Source organism: Pan troglodytes, chromosome 18, assembly GCF_028858775.2.
Source record: "Pan troglodytes isolate AG18354 chromosome 18, NHGRI_mPanTro3-v2.0_pri, whole genome shotgun sequence".
Classification (NCBI taxonomy): domain Eukaryota; kingdom Metazoa; phylum Chordata; class Mammalia; order Primates; family Hominidae; genus Pan; species Pan troglodytes.
In genome coordinates this window covers 10,817,121-10,835,291 of record NC_072416.2, presented here as the reverse complement: position 1 = coordinate 10,835,291, position 18,171 = coordinate 10,817,121, and positions in this window count along the sequence as shown.

Genomic DNA, 18,171 nt, shown 5'->3' with positions numbered 1-18,171 from the left:
TGAGCTACTCTCTCCTATTAGTGGGAAAGAATTGAGATTGGCAGCTAACACTGGCAGTGTTACCTATTTAATTAATTTAATTAACATTAAGTAACTATTTGCCAGGTCCTGTTGTAATTTCCCACAAATACTAACTTCTTTATCTGTCATAAAAATTCTGTGAGGTTGTAAAATGGTGCAACTGCTGTGGCAAACAGTTGGGCTGTTCTTTAGAAAGTTAGACATTGAATTACCACCTGACTCAGCAATTGCACACCTAGGTGCCATTGATCCTCCTCATGCATAGATTCTGTATTTGTAACTTTGCCTTTTTGCTGAAATCTATCTGTAACCTTCAAATCAGTTCTTGTGGCTCTTTTAGGGTCATTCGTGCAGACGTGCATATAGTAACCCCAAATTTGAGTTGCCTGATGCACACATTCCCAGGGAAGTTTGCTCTACCTTCCAATTTCAGCTCTCATACAGAGATGCCCACCGGATGGAGCCGGTAAGGGGTAGCGCAGAACAGTGCAAGAAGCGCTGGCTTTGGGGCCAATTATACATGGAGTTCAAAGCACAACGAAAGCATCTGTCGGTGCGGTGTCCTCAAGCAAGTCACTCAAACACTTCGTTTTTATTTTGTTTTTATTTTTGGAGGTGGAGTCTTGCTCTGTTGCCCAGGCTGGAGTGCAGTGGCCCGATCTCAGCTCACTGCAGCCTCTGCCTCCTGGGTTCAAGCAATTCCCCTGCCTTAGTTTCCCAAGTAGCTGAGCCTGCAGGTGCGTGCCACCATGCTGGCTAATTTCTTTTTTTTTTGTATTGCATTTGTAGTAGAGACTGGGTTTTGCTACACTGGTCTTGAACTTCTGACCTCAGGGATCCACCTGCCTGGGCCTTCCAAAGTGCTGGGTTTACAGGCGTAAGCCACTGCACCCGGCCACTCCAGCACTTCTGAATTTTATTTTCTCTTTTGTAAAATAAAATAGAATCTCCCAGGATGAGTTACCACACACAGACACACAGACACACACACACACACACAGACACACACACACACACTAGATAGATGATAGCTTGCTAGCTAGCTAGATAGATAATAGATAGGGAAACAGATATATTTCTCTTAGCTAGGATTTAGTATTTGATAATTCAGTGTTTGCTATGTATTAATAGAACATAACTACTGGGAATAATGAGAAATAACTGTATATACTCAAAAGAATTTAAAAGAAGTATGCAAATACCTGTGCATGAATGTTCACGGCAACATTATTTACAATAGCTGAAAGGTGGAAATAACTCAAATATCCATCAATGTTTGAATAGAAAGACAAAATGTACATATCCAAATAATGGATTATTACTCAGCCATAAAAAAGGGATGAAGTACTGATGTACGTTACAATGTAAATGAATCCCAAAAGCATTATGTTAAGTGAAAGAAGCTAGATGCAAAAGGTCACATATAGCATCATTCTACTTATGGGAAACATCCAGAAGAAAGAAATCCATACAGATAGAAAGTAGATGAGTGGCTGGCAGGCGCTGGGATGGAGGAAATGGGGAGTGACTGTTTAATGGATACAAGATTTATTTTAGGGGTGATTAAAATGCTTTGGAACTAGATAGAGGTGACAACATTCTGAATGTACTAAATGCCACTTATTTAAACTTTTAAACACGCTTAATTTCATGTTGTGTTTAACTTAATCTAAATTTTAAAATGTCCGGTGACGTAGGGATTAGTATTATGCCCATTTTACAGGTGAAGACATCGAGTCATTTGTTCAAGGCATCCAACTGCAAGAGGAGGAGCTGGGATTTGAACCCAGGGACGTTGACTTGCAGTATAGACGTGTTTGACCACAATGACGTGCTCTCTCTGCAGACTAGTGTAGATTTTGGTACATAGCATGGTCTTAAAAGATGTAAGTTTCTTTCCCTTTTGCTCCCTTTGCAAGCAGGAACTATATCTGACTCCACCAGACTTTCACATCGCCATTCGCAAGAGAACAAAGAGAGTAAACGCGTGTATTTGTCTCTTTCTCTTGTCTCCTGCTTAAGGTTTCTGTTCTCTCGTCTTCTATTGAGCCAGGCTTTAAAAATAAACTCCATTGTGAAAATTGAACATGCAGAAGGAAATGTGGCATGGAGCTGAAGAAAACATTCATGATCAAAAAAAAAAAAAAAAAAAAAAAAAATTAAAAGGTCCAGACCTGCACTTTTCTAAATGATGTAGGAGAAAAATAATGGGCCAGAGGAGAGAAGCCTGATGTGTTCCCTCGGGTCCCTAAGATTTATCACCTACACACGCAGAATGCTACAGCAAGGAGATCTTGTGACCACAGCAATAACTCACAAGCCAGCCATGCAGCCTGCTACTTGCTGATAGCACCTGCATCGCGTGGCCCCCAGATCATCTGGAAGCTTCACGCTGGGTGGGGCCTTATTTCTAACAACCCCCTCCCGCTTCACTTCAGACTCACTGTTTGTCTGCAGCAGTGGTGCAGTGCATTGGGAATTGGAGAAGACAGTGTTTCCGTTGTCAATTTTACCGTGGGTAGAAAAAATGTGCATTCTGTCTCACAATAGTGATGAGGCAGGGTTGGGGGGAGACAAAGCAAAACTGACAAAAACAACCCCAACTGTTAACCTTCTATTTGGGGAAATATTTCACTCTCCTCTGAGGGGGAAACAAGGCACAAATAATTAGAGAGTTTTAGGGATGGAATATTCCTTAAAAAACTGGCACTGTATTTGCAGGCATTTTAATGCATTTTTTAAAATACCTAGAATAGGCCAGGCATGGTGGCCCATGCCTGGAATCCCAGCACTTTGGGAGGCCGAATTGGGTGGATCACTGGAGGTCAGGAGTTCGAGACCAGCCTGGCCCACATGGTGAAACCCTGTCTCTATTAAAAATACAAAAACTTAGCTGGACGTGGTGGCTCGCACCTGTAGTCCCAGCTGCTAGAGTCTGAGGCAGCAGAATGGCTTGAACTCAGGAGGTAGAGGCTGCAGTGAGCCAAGATCATGCCAGTGCACTCCAGCCTGGATGATGGAGCGAGACTCTGTCAAAACAAACAAACAAACAAACAAACAAAACCAAAACCCTAAAATACTCTTCATCTAAGATGCCCAAATAGTAAATGGATTACAGAGAATCAAACAGATATAAAATAATAATTTGGTTTTCAGTGGTGCAAAAGAATTTGTATCATTTCAGTATAAACATACTTGCATGAGCATAAACAAAAAGCTGTCATTATAAATGCAATTGAAAATAATTCTAAACACATGGATGATGAAATCTATTCTGGTTCTCCTTCCTTCCCTCCCATAATGTCCTTGTAAAATGAGAGTAATTTCTTGTATACCTCTGATTCCTGCATATCAGAAAATACGGTAGTTCGATATCTGAGCTGTTTCTTGTCTCCTCTTTATAACGTTTTCTGCAATCATTCATTCATTCAGTATTTACCATGTATTAAAGAGGTTGTGGGAGCTTATGACTTAATAAGGGAGACACATAACCACGGGGAACAAGTTTTAATATCTGCTGGGCTCACCTGTGTGGGTTTTTCTGTTCCTCTCATTAGCAGGTTCTGCTCCCTGGGCACAGAGGAGGTCATGAGTTAAGAGTGGGCTGTGCGTGCATCCTAGAATCTCAGCCTTCTTGGAGCAGCGACTATTATATGCCCTGGTGGGCTCTCTGGAGTTTTCAGGAAGAAGATGAGATATTTTACCAAGAATGTCTGTAGAAAATACTCTTTGCCTTCCAACAGCCTTCACCTGAAGCAACTGTGAAGATTCTAAATAACTTCTACAGCCTAAATCAGATAATTTTTAACCTAAGGGGCAGGCGAAGTCCCACTGCCATCACCTCTGTGGTGTGATTTCAGGAACCCAGTCAGGCTGCTTCCCCAAATACGATGACCAATGTCTGAGATGATACCAATAGAGATGGATTTCTTCGGCATATGGATTGCTTTCGTTTTTGATTTTCTCCACTCTTCAAGGGAAAACAAAGATGTGAGAAATATTCATTCCAGCTTTTTCATTTGTTATTGGCTGGCACCAGGGCCTCTGCTGCGAGCTCAGACAGGCCAGGCCTGAATCCGGTCCCATCACAGGTGTGTGATGCTGGGCAGCTCTTTTGTTTAACTCCTGAAAGTCAGAGGTCTCTTGTAATGCGTGCTACATGGATTTGTTATGTGGATTGAAATACCTGATGGGTTTATAGATTTAGAGCAGTATATTGAGTTCTTGAGCAGATATCTCAGTTCTGTCCCTTAATAGTTGGGTGATCTTGGACAAACCTTCTGTACCTGAGTTTCAGTGATGTGCTGGAACCAGCTTGCACTGGTTCACGAAGGCTGATTGTTGTATACTCATAAATTTTGTGAAAAGGTTGTTACATTGTTGGCAGCTTAAAATTGGCCATGGTGGGAGCATTTACACTAGAGAAATCAGCAAACACTACACAGCAGGGCTCCGCCCCCACCTCCCCAACAGAGAACTGATTCACCAGCACACTATTCTTCAGTTCCTTTGTGAATTTCTTACAATAATTATAATCAGATAATTTGTGTAAATGTCTCAGCACAGTGCCTGGCCTTTAAGAAGGCTCTCATTAAAAGATAGTTGCTGCAATTACAACTATACTACTACCAACAATAATTAAACAATAATTATGTCATTATAAGATCTTGAACATAGTAAGTCCTTGAAAAATCTCAAACCCTTCCCTATTTATTCATTGTTACCCCTTCCCTATATATTCATTATTACCCCTTCTCTATATATTCATTATTACCGCTTCCCTATATATTCATTATTACAATTTCTACAAAAGGTCTAAGGGAATCTGTGCAAACGTCAAGACTCCGAGGGAACAATTTGTCTCCAATCTTACTTTTGACTCTGAAACACAGTGGAACTTTACTCCTTCTCATCAACCATAATTCAGGGTAGACATTTGGACTTATGCATGGCACATGAACAGAAGCCAAATATCATCTCCAAACTCACCATCTCCATCCGATTAAGTGTTTCTCTTTGGCTGCCACTCCAGCTGGATGACTGGGGGTCCTCTTCTTACTATCATGAAGCTGTCAACACCCATGGTGGGCCCTGCAAAGTATAAAGGACAGTTTATCCACAGAGCAGTGGCAGCATCATTGTTTATGAAATGATAACTGCTTCAGGTAGCAGCAAGTTCCAACATTAGCACAACAAAAGCTTTGAGCTGGACCATCTGTTGCCACGTGGACAATCTGGTGGGCTTGCCAGAGCCATTTATCCGTGTCGAGTACATATCCACACTGGCCAGTCCTCACGCAGAGCAGAAAGGAAATTTAAAGAAAGGCCCATCATTTATCACTGTAGACAGCTGGGCTGGAGTGTGGGAAGAGAATACTTTTTTTTTTTTTTTTTATCCTTGAGAAAAACAAAGACCCTGAAGATGGGCAATGCTTGCTCAGCTCCTAGCTTCTTTCTAACCACAGTCCCTCCAGCTTCCTCCTTTCTTCTTGCGTTTCCAGATTGTAGAAGAAGGGTGTAACCATGGATGCCTGCTTCCCTACCCCAAAATATCATGACCAGGTGGCACCTGGGGTTCTTTGGCTTCGAGCTGGAGCGAGCATGTTTATTCGTGCCTCCTGAAAGGGAACTCTAAAATAGAACCTTTCTGCCATTGTCCATGAAAGCATCTGCTGCAAAGATTGCTGACTTTGGAGCTCACAGACCACAGCCTGTGTGCAGGTCCTGTCTGCTGCATCCTGAGTTAACTGGGACATGTGAACTCGCTTCTCGGAACCTCAGCTTCATGTTCTGCAACATGGGGATAATAGTGCCGTTTGTACACGCAAGGTCATATTCCAAAGCCATAGTCTCCCTCTCCATAGGAAATATTGAACAGCATATTTCATTTGGTATAAAGGCAAGGATATTGAGATTATATATCAGGACATTTTCTTTAATCTAAAGTTGATTCTTTTTTTTTCTGTTTTTAAAAGACATGAAAACATTTTCATAGACTCTGAAAATTATTGTGAGCCGTAGGCACTGTGCCTACTGTACCTAATGGATAAGTTGGCTCCGTGTGTGTGTGTGTTTGAAATGAAATACCGTGGATGAAAGCATCCGGCATAATTGTTAGCAATAGCACAGCAAGGTGGTTAAACTCACAGTCTAGAAACTGGAATTTCCTTCTTTTTTTTTTTAAATAGAGTCTCACTCTGTTGTCCAGGCTGGAGTGCAGTGGCATAATCTCGGCTCACTGCAACCTCTACCTCCTGGGCTCAAGTGATTCTCCTGCCTCAGCCTCCCAAGTAGCTGAGATCACAGGCATGTGCCACCATGCCTGGCTGATTTTTGTATTTTTAGTAGAGACAGGGTTTCACCACATTGGCCAGGCTGGTCTCGAACTCCTGACCTCAGGTGATCTGCCCACCTTGGCCTCCCAACGTACTGGGATTATAGGTGTGAGCCACTGCACCCAGCCAAAACTGGGGTTTCTGACTTCAAATTCTGTCTTTTTTGCTTACAAGCTATGTGAGTTTAGACAAGCTACTTTATATGAATACATAATATAGAGATAATTAGATAATTAGACTTGAGATATATGTATATACACACACATATATATCTATACGCACACACATACATACACGCAAATGTTCCTTGACTTAACGATGGCATTACATCCCAATAAACCCATCATAAGTTGAAAATATCGAAGTCAAAAATACGTTTTATATATCTAACTTTGTAACCAAACATCATAGCGTAGCCTAACCCACTTTAAACATGCTCAGAACACTTAGATTAGCCTACCTTTGGGCACAATTATCTAGCATAAAGCCTATTTTATAATGAAGGGTTGAATGTCTCATGTAATTTGTTGAATATTGTACTGATGGTAAAAAACAGAAGGGTTGTATGGGTATTTGAAGTATGGGTTTCTACTGAATGTGTATTACTTTTGCACCATCATAAAGTTGAAAAACCATAGCTGAACCATTGTAAGTTGCATCATGGTAAGTTGGGGACCATCTGTATAATATGAATATATATACAGATGGCCTATAAATATATATACAGATGGTCCCTGATTTATAATCTATATAACTTATATGTATCTCTCTATATATGAATAGATATATTTCTCATAGCTATTTATATCTATGAATATATATATTTCTGACATATGGATATATATGAAATGGTTAAAATACTACTACTATGAGTACTACTACCTACCTACCTCAAAGGGTGATTGTGAGCATTGTATGAATTAATTAATATAAATATTTTAAGGCAGTTGCCTGGAATCTAATAATTCTTTGCTAAATGTTAGCTCCTCTTCAGCTCACTTTGCTATGTTATTTATAGGACAGTGAGCACATTGAGAAGAAGCAGACATCGTGGTCAAGAGCAGAACCTCTGGAGTCAGAAGAACTTCATGAATAAGGAATAAATTACCTGAGACAACATTACTGCTGCATGGAGTTCTCAACTGAAGCCATTCTGTGCTGCGGCATTTTTTTAACCAAATCCCATTTAAATGACCAGTGTTGCACATATACAAAATTGGATAGGTGGCTAATGATGCATGAGCACATTTTATAGGAATCCACTTGACCTGCAAGGGATCAATTCCATGATTTGATTAAAGGCTTAACCTTTCAGAGTCCAGCTTTGACCCTGTGTTCGCAGATAAATCTCCAAAGCTGATAGATTCTGACATTTAAGACTTGGATTTAAGGAAAGGTGATATCCCATTTTCCATTTTTCTAGTAGAAATGAAATAGACCCAGCTGCGCCATTAATTAGCTGCATCATTTTGTATAACTCTCATATGCTCTCTTGGCCTCAGTCTCCCCATTGGTAAAATAATAGAGTTAGGCTTAGGAAGCATGTTTACAACTTGGCTTCTCAGATTCTTGGGGTTTTATAAAGGACTTCCAGTGGCTTCTGGGGAAGTCCAGTGGGCAAGACCCTGCCCCACTTCTCTCAGAAATCCCCATTGTCATTGCTGTAACTTCTTGGATTTCACACAAGATATGAGTTGAACACAGAGTTTTATGGAAAAAAATAGGGTGCACCAAACCCTAGACTAGATGACATCTCTATTTAATACTAATGATGATATTTGGAAGCCATGGGCCAAGTGTGAGATAAAACTGAACAGGAATACACATAAGATTCTGCACCCAATCCCCTAAAGGAAGTCCAAGTAGAGGATAAAGGATGTGCTTAGAGAGACACAAATGAGAGCTACTTAGGTGTTTTGGCTGGGGAAAAGGTCAGTATGAACTAAGATTATGGTGTTATCACAAGAAAACAAGTCAAAGTGGCTAACAGTAAAAGCAACGCCAGCACTGCCATAGTAAACTGATGTGTTTGAGGGCTAAATTAACAGGAAGAACACCTTCAGAACCAGAAAGGTAAATTTCCCTTCCTACTTCCTAGTGGTTAGACCGTACTGTATGTATTCTGACTTCATGTTATTGCAATGGTATTTCATGGTCTTTGATTAGAAGCTCCAGGAATATTCACATGCCTTCCAATCAAACACCTCTTCTCAAAGTTACCTGGGAAGTTAAAAGACAATAGTCATCTGTTAAAAATCAAAATCATCCTAAGCATTTGCTTCCAAGGTTTGGTGATCTGTTCTAAGTGTGTTGCATGGATTATTTTGTTAAATGTCATTTAATCTTCATAGCCACCATATGAAGTAAATTCTATTATATCCACTTTTTTTCAGAGGAGGAAATTAAGGCACAGGAATGTTTAGTAACTGGATCAACATTTCACATCAAAAGGCAGAGCAAGTGAAAATACAAGTATGAATTTGCAACTACCTAGGTCCAGGCCAAAGAACCTCTTTGAAGGAGCCATCTTGAAGCTTTTGGCTTTATCTTGAAGCCTAGGCAAGTTCTTTACCTGCTCCTTTAAACATTAATATGAATTGATATATCTTTCCATGTATAGCCAGCCACATGATACAGGTACTTAAAGCAATGGCTTTTTAGATTATGCAAGAAAAAAAGTAACCATCCTGAATGCTCCTATGAAATCAGGCAGCCATGAACATTTTACTTTCTGTCAAATGATGGCAGAAATGCAAAGGAGAGAATAACTCCTGGGTGCATGATCTTGAACTCCACAGTGAGCTAGCCTACCGTGAACAGGGTCAAATAGTATCTGCATCCTGAACCATGAGATCACTCTTCTCTCCTCTTTTGAATAAGTCAGAAATTAGGTGACAGAGAAGCAAGACAATGAGGTGGAAACTTCTGTTATTGCCTCCAGCTGCATTTATTCCTGAAAGCCACTTTAAGTGGACTATTGCAAACTCAAGTATGTAGAAGGAGGATGGAAGTCAGAACTTGATCCTGAGGCAGTTATCCTATATCTGAAAACATGTGACTGGGGAATGACAGATGAGTCTTGTTGAGGATGGATGAGAGGTAGAGTCACAGCCAATGAATACAGAAAAGCAGATTTAGGTTTGCGGTCATCAAACCAGTCCAGCAATGGAATGGGCTGCCTTGTGAGGTAGTAGTCTTGGGCATGGAAGCTATTCCATGACTAGATGATGCCAGGCAAGGATCCTATAGATCAGCTCTACTCAAAATGTGGTCTGAATGTTGACACCAGTCTACACATTGTTACTGGTCTGCAGCGAAGTAAATTCAGAAATTGAGAGCAAGAATTTATAAGGTTTTCTAGCAATTTGATAGAATAATTTTCTATTTGTTGAATCAAATAATAAAAATAATTGAAAAAACTTAGGCTTGTATATTGCACATTTAATTTCATTCTTCAAATAACTTATTTTTTTTTTTAATAATGAACCAGGTGAGGTGCCTCACACCTGTAATCCCAGCACTTTGGGAGGCTGAGGCAGGCAGATCACGTGAGGTCAGGAGTTTGAGACCAGCCTGGCCAACACGGTGAAACCCCGTCTCTACTAAAAATATAAAAATTAGCCAGATGTGGTGGCAGGTGCCTGTAATCTCAGCTACTTCGGAGGCTGAAGCAGGAGAATCACTTGAACCAGGCAGGCGGAGATTGCAGTGAGCCAAGGTCAAGCCACTGCACTCCAGCCTGGGCGACAGAGGAAGACTCAGTCCCAAAAAAAATAAAATAAATAAAATAAAAATAAAAAAATAAATAAAAGCATTGGCCTGTGCTTCCTCATAGATATTTGAGAGGCACCAGTGTGGAGGGTTTTTTGTTATTGGGTAGAAAGGCTGGGCTGCACCCACATTAAGGCCCCTTCCTAGTAAGATTGAATTATATACATTTTAATGAATAACATATGAAAATTGCCTAGCACAGTTCCAGGCACATAATTGGTACTCAGTACAATCTTTCTTATTTTAATTGCATAATTGTTATACCTTGAAAGTCAACCATTTGTGCACAAAAATGAAAATATTATATTTACATGGGAGGAAAGTTGGAAACTTTCAATTGCAAAATCTTTGCATCTGCAACTTCTGATACACGCCTGCAAAAATACACATGTATACATATGCCTGCTTATGCTTTCTTTACATCGTGGGCCTCCGAAAATAGCCTTTTCTGCCATGGGTTTTGCTTTTTATCTGTATAGCACGCATCAAATGGGTTGAGGTCAAGAGATCGCCACTTAGAGATATCCTAGGGTTTTTTTTTTTTTTAACATTTCTATTTGAAGTGAACTTTAGAGGCAAACATTGATATTTGAGTCCCATTATGACAATGACTCATGAAGGATCTGCAAACTGACCCCCGGTCTGGGACAAAATGGGAGCGTGAATAGCAGTCTTGCTGGCCACTAGGTGGCGACCTCGAACTCTCCCAGCTTTTACTGCAAGCGCTGTTCAAACGCACTGGCTGGAATGAGTACGGCACACACAAAAGATCATCAAAGGGAAGTGAAGGATGGACTGGAGCAAGTTGGAGTGAATTATCCTGACTGCACCTGGCCAAGGACTTTATCATACACTCAGTGCGGAAGGCTAGAAACAATGCTTATAATAACTCCATAGTCAATTATTTCTGCTTTCTCTTGCACAGTGTGGGTTTTATTATGCTCAGCTAAGCCTGTTTTTCACAATTTTATACAAAATCCCAAATTAAAGAGTCCTGTCAGTTATTCCTACCTATCTATATGTATCTCACTAATGAGTTTCGCCATCATTCAGGTGACCACTGTCAGGCCACCTTATAAAATTGCTGCTTTAATTGACAAGTTTTTTTTTTTTTTTTTTTTTTCTGCTCAGGTGTGTGCGATATTGCATATGCAGGCAGCGAATTGGACACAGCTGAAATCAAAATGAATGTGTGTGCTACATTTGGACAGATGAGACCCCAACCTGCCACGCTTTGCTGAGTGATGGTTTTTACATTTGAAGGGAGCCGTTCTCCACCATAAAGTTGGAAGGCGGCCATGAGCCTAGCCACTTTTGGCAGGTTTGAGGAGTCCAGATGTCCATCATGAAATGGGTTATTTAATGTACCTGTGGGCTGTTTGCAAAATGGGAATGCCTCCATTTTTGTAAACATCAAGTGGGCAAATGCCAAATGTGTTTGCCCTCAACAGCAACGTGTACATGAGTATTAAGTGCACATAAAGGGTTCTTTCTATTCAATTCAATGCAAATCAAACATTTGCATTTCAATTAATATCTACTTAATTCTATTTCCTACACAGAAGGAGTGCTATTAGGTCACTCTGCCAGACTGTGGTGTCTCGTGCACTTCTTCCCTATGGGGCAATTATCAGACTTATCTGTCTGTGCATCCCTTGAATGTGGCGCAATTCTGACCTTACCTTCATCCTAACTCATCATCAAATCCAACTTAACCAAGACTAACTGAAAAAACAAACAAACAAACAAAAAAAAAACGCCTGGCTTACATAAGGTGCCTTCAATATGTGATTCTGGAGAAAATAATTCATTTTGGACAGAAACCAAAATATAAACCTTTTTAGGCTTCCAACGTTCAATGCTTTACTCAAGCTCATCGCCCTAAATCCACGGCTTTTAACCTTTTGTGTGAGTGTGAATGCATGTGCATGGGTGTGTGAGCCTTACCTCTTTGAAAATGTTAAAGCAATGGATTTATTCCCCAGGAAAAAAAAAAAATGTAGGTATGTACATGTACTCAAAAGACTATAAAGAATTTTAGGTGGTTCAGAGATCTTTTTGGTGTCTATGGATTAAGACCTGTGCTTTATGGATTAAGAACCTGTGTTTTATCTTCTGTGTATGGCTCAAATTGCATTGAGAACTCCATTTTTTTTCTTTTCTAAAATAATTATTTGTAGAGACAAGGTCTTGCTATGTTGCCTAGGGCTGTTCTCTAACTCATGGGCTCACTCCTCCTGCCTCGGCCTCCCAAAGTGCTGAGATTACAGGTATGAGCCACCACACCTGGTGAGAACTCTGTTAAAATGAAAACAAAGGCCGGGTGTGGTGGCTCACTCGTAATCCCAGCCCTTTGGGAGGCCGAGGTGGGAGGATCACGAGGTCAGCAGATCGAGACCATCCTGGCTAACATGGTGAAACCCCATCTCTACTGAAAATACAAAAAAATTAGCCAGGCATGGTGGCCGGCACCTGTAGTCCCAGTTACTCAGGAGGCTGAGGCAGGAGAATGGCTTGAACCCGGGAGGTGGAGCTTGCAGTGAGCCAAGATAGCACCACTGCACACCAGCCTGGGAGACAGAGTGAGACTCTGTCTCAAAAAAATAATAATACAATTAAAAAAATAAAAATAATGACAGACATCTGACTACCCATCTTCTGTTCTCATTCAACTTGGCAAACTGGATTTCATTAATCTCACTCTTAGAATTTAGACCAAATACTGTCAATGAACGACACCTTCCCTAAAGGTTCCAGTGGAATAGACAAATAAATTGAATGTGTTCAACAGTTACATTGGAACAGAAAGGTTATTTTGATTAAATGCCACAGGTCAGCATGCAATCCTTCTGTAGTGTCCTCTGCACTCAAACAAACCCTCGGCACATAGGAAACCACTCCTCAGGGAACCCAGAAGGATTATTTGAGACATGCTGTTTCTCTATGCCTAATAAATACTAACCCATCCTGAAAAGAACCCCGTCCAGAGAGCCCAAGTCTGAGGAGACAGTGGGAACAGTATACCCAGACTACACTGACTACTACAATCTAACTATTTAACACATTCAATTTACCTGTCTATTCCAACCTCACCAATATAAAACCAGCCCCTTACACAAGTTCCGCCTGATCCATATTTGGCGGCCATTTTGGCCTCCCATTACCCTCTTCTGAACCCACAGAAGGTGCCATTCATACCACTTAGGGGCAATTATGATTGCAGTGTTTGAATTACTGCTTTCCCAATTTCTTCTCACCACATGGGTCCAGGAAGAGTCATTCCTCTTCTTGCCCTCTATACCCCCAATTCCTGGTGGGACTAACACCAGGAACACCAAATTCTTGGTCTCAGTTTCATCTCAGTAACTAAGCCAATTTTGGATGAGGATAGAAATTTATAAAAGCCTCAGCCGAACACGGTGGCTCATGCCTGTAATCTCAGTACTTCGGGAGGCCAAGGCAGGCAGATCACTTGAGGTCAGGAGTTTGAGAAAAGCCTGGCCCAACATGGTGAAACCCCTTCTCTACTCAAAATACAAAAAAAATTAGCCAGGTATGGTGGCTGGCGACTGTAATCCCAGCTACTCATGAGGCTGAGGCACGAGAATCACTTGATCCCAGTAGGCAGAGGTTGCTGTGAGCCGAGATTGCACCACTGCACTCCAGCCTGGGCAGTAGAGCAAGACTCTGTCTCAAAAATAAATGAATAAATAAAAAATAAAAATTACAAAAGCCTAGTTTGTACCCATCTTGTGGGAGCTCTGAATCTGTCCCCCTTTTTCCCTCCCAGCCTAATTCTAATCTACCCAGAGGCTGCTGAGACGTCATCACCTCCAGGCAGCCTTCCTTGATTTACCTTCCCTAACTTAACACAGCCCTCCCTCTATGTTCTCACGGTCCCCTTGCCTCTGTTTGTAGTACAGTGCTATTACACCATGTTATGGTTGTCTGTTTATAATTCTGTCCCTCCACCAGACTGTGACAGTTGAATCATACTGTATCTGGACAGAGATTGTGTTTTCTTTTCTCTGAGACCCTAGCACATAGCACAGTGCCCGGTACACAGTAGTTGCTTTTGTAGTGATTGTGAAAGTCATAGACGAAAGCTTCTCATTGGGTTTTCTGCACTGCAGTGTCAATCATTGCCAGCTCCTTCCTCATATCTCCATCTTTTAGGGACACATTTTCTCCCGGTTTTTCTGCCTCCCAGATGGAAGCCTGAAATGAATCAGCCTCTGCTAGCTACTCCCCTGCCTGGGTTGACTGGATGAACTGCTTTCTCCTGAATCATTTCCATAACTGTGATATTTTCTCAAGTCCCTCCCTCTGTCCAAATAAGCAAGTTTTCTTCTAATTCCATCATCCCCCCTTTCTCCAGTCTATGAGTTCAAAATCTAAGATGCTGCTATTTTAACTCACGAGACTTTTCCTTGTGAGTCTGACAAATTGATATCTTCTTGTGCCACTTATCTTTGTTTTCATAATTCAGTACTGGGCACCTTTTGGAATAGACTAATTCATCTGCTCACGGACTGGGGATTTTCTCTCTCTTCACCCTGATGTTTACTCTTCTAGGAGGAGGTGTTGAGAAGGGAGCCTTCCATTTTCTGCAGAGGATCTGCAGGGTTTATCCGCAGCCAAGCCCTAAAGAATCTCTGCAAACCAGCTTAGACATAGAACAGTGGTTAAGAAGCATCACTGTGGACAAGCACCACCGGGAGATGCTCAATGACGCGAGGTGTCCGTGGCCCCCTTCAGAGATTCAAATTCAATACTTCTTAGGAGGGTTCAGGAATCTGTGTATTCGATAAACACGCTCAGAAAACTCTGATGACAGCGTTGTGTGGCTCACAAGTTTACAAATGTCATTGTAGAATAGCGATTGGCTTTATCTCTGGTGAAGGGTAGGCAATAGGAGAAGTCCCCATGGCAGTTCCATCTAAGTAGGTTAGAGAATGGTCCATGTTGGAAATTTGCATTTCACCTAGGAGATGGCATGCATACTGGCACGAGCACAGATTTTGGAGACAGATAGGAGAGAATCCTGCCCAGGGTACACACTGGCTGTGTTAGTTTGAGACTGCCGCTTAACCCTTTCTTAACACCAATTTGCTGATATGTAAGCTGAGATTTATTTTTCAGTGTTTTTTATTTTTTTTAATTTTATTTATTTATTTTTTTGAGATGGAGTCTCGCTCTGTCTCCCAGGCTGGAGTGCAGTGGCGCAATCTTGGCTCACTGCAAGCTCCACCTCCCAGGTTCACGCCATTCTCCTGCCTCAGCCTCCCGAGTAGCTGGGACTATAGGCACCCGCCACCACGCCGGGCTAATGTTTTGTATTTTGTTTAGTAGAGACGGAGTTTCACCGTGTTAGCCAGGACGGTCTCGATCTCCTGACCTCTTGATCCGCCCACCTCAGCCTCCCAAAGTGCTGGGACCACAGGCGTGAGCCACCGCACCCGGCCACTTTTCAGTGTTTTTGAGAGACTCAGATAAGAAAATTGAGTAGCTACCAGAGTTCCTAGCATGTAGCAAGCATTTGATAAGTGATGACTTATTTTCATATTATTTTTGTTAATATCCCTTTAAATTCCAATGACCAGATTCTAGTAAAAAGTGAATTGGAACAAGGAAGATCTTCCAGAATCCTACGCCCTCCTCCCCACTCCACTTTCTGCTTCTCCCTCCTGGTTTTGGTTTTGGTTTCTCTTTAAGTGGTAATGCCGGTTTCAGATGAGATGTTCCCTGTCTTGTATTTTAAATACCGTAGGAAGTCAGATTTTGACAGCTCTCGTCCGCACGAATGCGATGCCGGGAGAAGGGATGTGGAGGAAAGCAGAGGTTCTTTCTCTGCCCGCGTGGAAGTGTGCAAAGTGGCTGATTAGCCAGACATTTTTAAAGTTTCATAGGTGTGAGGCAGCCTCCGCTAACAAGAGTTTTAGGGGATTTCTCAAATCTAAAGTGAAGGGTGCCAAGAGTGGAACATGACCTTGGGGCTTTCCTGTACATGTTAACTAATATTACAAAGAAGACTCCGAAAATGCTCTGAAGTCAACTTCTGCAGGAGAGGGGGGAACAGGTGAGGCTCTGTGGACCGGGAAGGGAGAGTTAATGATGGCTGCTATAAATAGATTCCTTCCGAAGACTGGGGCAGAATATCATGGGTAGTTTGCTAAGAGCATAAAATGGAGGGCTCTGAGCCAGAAATCAGCTCAAGAGTCCTTATGACACTGTTTTATTTGGGGACAAAAGCTAAGGACAATCATGCATAGTCACCAAAGCACAAGGCTGATGGAGCTCCAGCCCCACTGCCCCCTCCCCACAGTAGCCCCCACTGACAACTCTTTCAAGGAACCAAATCTGTCATAAGTGAGGAGCTGCTGGGACATCGACTCACACCTAGTGGGTGCCAACCCTCGCACCTGACAGTTCGTTTAGACTAATTCCATCCTCCCTTTGAGACTTTGGTGGAGGCATCCTGTTTCTATTTTATCGACTGTGTAACTTTTCCCTTACAGAGCCCAAGAAATGCTCTAAAGCTCACACCAATAAGATTATGTTGGTGCAAGAGTAATTGCAGTTTTGTCGTTACTTTTAGATGCAAAAAACGCAGTTACTTCTGCACCAACCTAATTAGTGGCAGGCAGGATTTGGACTCAGGACTCCCTGTATTCCTAGCAGCTGACTTATTATGACATTGATATAAACCCTGAGGCCTACGACGTCTGCAGAATGTGCCATCCACACCACTTAGGTACAATGATAACTGCAGTGTTTGAATTACTGTTTCCCCAATTTCTTCTCACATGGATTTAGGAAGAGGCATTCCCCTTCCTCCTTTCTATTCCCCAAATACCCGGTGTTAGTCTCATCTCAGTAACCAAGCCAATTTTGGATGAGGCTAGAAATTTATAAAAGCCTCATTTCTAACATCTTGTGGGGGTTTGGTTCTGAATCTGCAGGTGAGTAACCAACTCTATCATCAGGCAACAGGCAATGATTGACATTGCAGTGCACAAAAACCAACAAGAAGTCTTCATCCATGGATTCTGTGATCACTACAAAGCAGCCTCCATGTGCCAGGCATTGTGCTATGTGCTAAGGTTTCAGAGGAAATAAGGCACAATGTCTGTCTTGACACAGTATGTGTCAACTGCACAGCCTGGTGGAGGTACGGTAGCAGAAACACAGGTGGATGAGACTGGCTCTTTGGAAAAAAAATAAAGAGGGATGCCACAGAATCCAAGGGGATTAAAAAGGCAAAACTAGGATGCCAACAGGGGTCAGATTCCTCTCAACGGGGTGGGGAGAAATGCAGATACAGGCTGGACATGGTGGCTCATGCCTATAACCCCAGCACTTTGGGAGGCCAAGGCAGGTGGATCGCCCGAGGTCAGAAGTTCAACACTAGCCTGGCCAACATGGTGAGACCCCATCTCTACTAAAAATACAAAAACTAGCCAGGCATGGTGGTGCACACCTATAATCCCAGCTACTCAGGAGGCTGAGGCAGGAGAACGGCTTGAACCAGGGAGGTGGAGGTTGCAGTGAGCCGAGATGGTACCACTGCACTCCAGCTTGGGTGACAGAGCAAGACTCTGTCTCAAAAAAAAAAAAAAAAAAAAAAAGAAAAAAGAAAAGAGAAGAAATGCAGATACAGACACACTGTGCATTGCAGTTGAAGATCCAGGTAGCAGGTGATACAAGGGAGGATTCATGGAATATATGGCTATCGCAGTAGGATCTTTCCTGGTAGGCAAAGAGTCATGCCTGAGCAAGCAAGCAAGCATTAATGGCAGAGCTCAGGGTTGAGTGGAAAGTTTTGTTGCCGTGTCAGGAAACTGAGGCCAAAACTAAGGTGAATGGACTGAATCCTGAAGGAACTGGGGAAAAGAGTGTCAATAAAAGGTGTGATTCAAGGTTCCTTGGGGATGCAGCAGGCTCAGTGCCAGGTGCTTTTTCAGGCCAACCAGCTGTTGAACTTGAGGGTTTCTTTATCTTTTTGGATCCAGTCTTTTTCTTTCTTTCTTTTTTTTGGAGACTG